Genomic DNA, 4,568 nt, shown 5'->3' on the forward strand with positions numbered 1-4,568 from the left:
CATCTCACCGTGCAGTGCTGTCTGCTTGTATTAGCATTCAGCAATTAATTTGAGCACTTGTTTAGACTGTACACAGTGAATCTGCTTCAAATATTTGAAATCATGTCGCCCCTTGAAAGCTCAAGGGCCGCGGTATTATTTAGCTTGGCCCGATGCTGTGATGAATAAGTGAATTTCTGCAAGTGTGCTCAGAATGCTATTATGCTAATATTAACAGACAAGCCATCTGCAAGGAGTGTCGAGTAGGATATGCTTCTTCTTTTTTTCCCTTCAGAACTATTTCTGCTTATTGGAACATAGATTTAACCACCTGTGCGCATATGTTAATACAGCATTTTCAAAAAAATCTGCGCCTGTGACCGAACAAAGTGTTCCGTAATAGGAAATGGGATACAAAAGACAGCACAGGTGGTGCCCAATGACCCACAGGCCCCTATCATCTCCAGGTTTAAAGCTGATTGAGACCAATGACTTTGACTCTTACAGTAAGAGGGAACAAAAAGTTATGCTTCCATTTGGAATCAGCCTGAGTTTCAGCCCACACACAGGGCACGCTTCAGTGGTCTGAGAAATTACAGGATACCACCCCTTCCAATTTCACCATCACTGGACCGGGCTGTTGCAGGCTTCTGAAACAATTACCCCAAGGGGACCAGAGCAACCTTGTTTATACCTCATTGAGCAGCCACAGTTCCAATTTAGCACAGGTAATTACAACATCGTTATCTTCTCCTAAATCTTCACCAAAGGTGCTATCACAGAAAGCTACCTTTGGCTCAGCTCGCCATTTGGACAGTGATCGAAACAAACACAGCATCAGTATGCCCAGGCATTTCTTGGACGGGCTTATGTTCGTTCTCCAGGTGTCGGTGACCCAGCGCAGCCTGCTCACCCAAAACACATCAGTCACACTAACACACATCTGTCGTACCGGTCCAAGCCACTCCATCACAGCACACGGCTGGTCTCTCTCCTTGAATGTCCCACCCCGCTTGGAGAGGACAAACAAATCTTCTGATTTGCCTCTAATCTGCAGTCTACCCTCAGCAAGGGCTGCCGTCAAATCGCACATCAAGGACAAGCCCTCCGCAGGGGGGCTATCCATTAGCACAGCATCCTGCATTCACCATAGTGCGATGGGGACAGGGCAGAGGGATACGCTCCAATTAGAGATGGAGACATGGGGACTTTGCCCCTGACATGTCCCTGCTGCTCCACAAAAGAAGTGTGAACACACCTTTCTCAGAGGAAAAAGGACGCTTTTTCTCCCTGTCATTTCTCCTGCCTCGGGCTGTTGCTGTTCATACACCTCATGAAGCTAAACCATTTCACATCACGCTGTTTCTTTTCGTGTGCGTGATGCTGCCTGCCTGTTCGAGTCTGCTCTGTTCGAGCATGAATGACTGGCCAAGCTTATATGTATGTGTGTATATGGCAGAAATGTGTGCCTCTTGCTTTGTGTGAAAATGCTTTCTTAGGGTGGGAGGTCTTTGGTATGCATCTCTCGTTGGAGGCTTCCATCAACAAAAATCCATCCCTCTCTATAGTGCAGCAACTATTCAGCAACTGGTTTGAGGGCTTGGACCAGCTTCATGCTTTACGCATTTGCATGCTGCATGAACACAATCTGCTGACGCCCATTGGGAACTCCGTCCATCCATTTGCATTGTTTTTACACCCCTACACGAAGCTAACCAATTTGCGGCCGTAGTCCGTCTTGATTTTTAATCGGCTTACGTGTAAGAGACACAGACAAAAGCAGAGCGACAACAGCCTAATGAATATTTCATCTATATGAATAAAACACATCGCGGTCCTGATTCAACTACAGGAGAGCATACCTTTCACTGGTCCCGCGTGTGCCTGTGTGTTTGAAAGGAGAACGTTGAGCGCTCAGATATGAATGAGTTTTTGCGTTAAAAGCAACTCCAAATCCTAACTTTCCAGTGGCCCTCAAAGTCCAGATCTACACAAACAGAGAAAATCCAGCATATTTGGTTGATTATGCAGTGTATCAACTATGCATGAAGCAATTACACAGCAGAATCTTCAGGCTTGGATGGAAATTGAATGGATGCATTGCTACAACAATCCCTCTCTCTCTCTCCCTACATGTTCATTCATTAACCCGGCCGGGCAACCATTTGTTTGTGCAAACACTCGTTTAGCTGTTTGTTTGCTGGTTCATTTCCCCTTTTTTTTTCATTATTTGCTCCGAGAGATGTCAATGTCTTGTGACCCAATCTTCCGGGATTTCCATCTGAGTTGAGGAGACAGCCGGCATTGACAGATAGAGGTCAAAGGTAGAAGATGCAGGCCTGGGGACAAGGCTCTCAGTGACAGAGGAAGGAAGATGAGAAATAAACTGCAGAAGCTTAGATTGATAGGAGTTTAAGGAGCGGGAGGAAAAATTAAACTCGGGGGAGGCGGGGAGGGAAGGAAGAAAGGGAGGGTGGGAAAGGCTGGATCAGAGTAGATGGAAAAGAGAGAAGAGAACAGGAGTCAGCATGATAGGGGCACGCTGGAGAATGAGTTTTTTGCCCCGAGAGCACCATCTTCAAAAGCTTTTGGGGGCATGCCTTTACACAATTTTACTTTTAACATAATCCAGACTTTTGTGTTTGTCGGTAAGTGTGTGTGTGTGTGTGTGAGAGAGAGAGGGGGAGAAGCATCTCGATGCAGAACCCCCCCCCCCCCTCATCTTCCAATAGTCGAACACCAGTGCTATCTTTGACGGTAAAGTTATGCACTGCATTAGGATGCTCTCAATGACCTAGAACAGCAATTTGATTGCTTCATCTGCAGTCAGTTTTTTTAGGTTGTCTTTAATGTACTTTTGTTTGTCTGCTTCTCTGTTTTTGTGTGTGTGTGTGTGTGTGTGTGTGTGTGTGTGTGTGTGTGTGTGTGTGTGTGTGTGTGTGTGTGTGTGTGTGTGTGTCTGTCTGTCTGTGGGCCTGTCTTCCTTTCTTCCATCTGGATTCTTTTAATCCCATTCTCTTACTCTAATCCATCTTTCTCAGCCTCTTCCTCCCACACTCTCTTCCCCTCTCTTTGCCCTCTCCTCTTCCTCCCCCCTATGCTTGTACCCCCCCCCCCCCCCCCGCCCCCCTTCCTCTTTTTTTCTATGCTGCTGGATCGCTGCACCCAATTCACTTGGCATCCACTCGAGATAAACATGTTGTGGTGGACAGACGCCTGGGTCCCGGTCCGGAGGAGCGGTACGGGGAGGACAGACTGACGTGGGTGGGCCCTGCCCCGGTCCCAGCGTCAGCAGAGACAGCAGCGGGCAGCGTCAGCCACTCGGCCAGATGGTCTCGAGTCGAGTTCTCGCCACTGTTCATCAGATGCACCCACGCGCTCTGTCTTGCCTCGCCATGGCCCCCACCATCATGTCACAGTGGAACCAGAGAAAATTAGCACCTAATTATAGGCTCCTCTCTGTGAAGAATGGTATTGGTTCAGGTGAACTGTGTCACCGTGTGGAGGCTACTTGGCTGACTCACTGTCGTACCAAGGCCCACAGACCACACACAATTCATGGAGAGGCACACACACACACATACACACAAGCAAAAGGGTAGACCTCCCTCCTTGCTGGTTGGTTTGCGCCCCACCATGAGGACGCCACAACAGAATCCACTTGTGTTCCATCTCTGATCCAACAGGATTAATTACACAAACAACAGAAGCCGTTTCCCCCTGCTTTCTACGCTCCGCGGGCTTCCTCGTGTTGAGCATGGTGTAGTCAATCTTTACTGGGAACAATGGAGATTGCATTATGGTGTATTTTCTGGAGATATGAATACAGATGTGAGCTTGCCTATGCTGCCATCTTGTGATTGCATCTGGACAAGTACAGGATGCAAACAAGGTGAACTCGAAGAGAAACCCTTTATTATTTATTTGACGCGACACTGTATCGTGATATCGAGTTAAAGGTAAATGAAGACCTTTAGGAGAGTCGATTTTAAATGTTGGTTGCACAGTCTGAAGTTTGCCGGGAAGAAAGTTTTCAGCTCTCAAATATCTAAAGGGCAGCTACTCAGCTGAGAGCTGCGGTGATCGAAAAGAAAAATCCTGAAAGCTGCTCAGACAGAGGAACCAGCAGTGGTCAGAAAATAGCTGCATGATGAAACTATGGAAATGTAAAACGTAAGAGATGCCTCTTGCAGAGCCCGCGAAGCATCTGCCAGCACAGCGTGAAATCAAATAAACCAAATCATTTTCATCTGGAAAGTTAGCAATTAAATCTTTATTAGGTCTGCAAAGACTTACCAAAAAAAAAAGGTTAATATAACAAAAAAAAGCCAATTTTGTCATTCTTAAATCATACAAAACCATACTGTATCACACTCTAAACACTGTTACTCTAGCATCTGTTTAACATTCGTGTACTTGTGCCATTTGGGGGTCGCTCAAGGACTTCTGAACCACAGTGCTGCCCCCACACCCGTCTGAATGTGGATGCATACCTGTGAGTGTACACGCACACATCATCTGAAGTTTAAACAATAATTTGGCACAATAGCTTCTTGCATGTTTAGTAGATTGTGATCCCTGCTGAAGAG

This window comes from Rhamphochromis longiceps, linkage group LG7 (genome assembly GCF_057381845.1).
Source record: "Rhamphochromis longiceps isolate RC_006_pf linkage group LG7, R_longiceps_female_GT1.1, whole genome shotgun sequence".
Lineage (NCBI taxonomy): Eukaryota > Metazoa > Chordata > Actinopteri > Cichliformes > Cichlidae > Rhamphochromis > Rhamphochromis longiceps.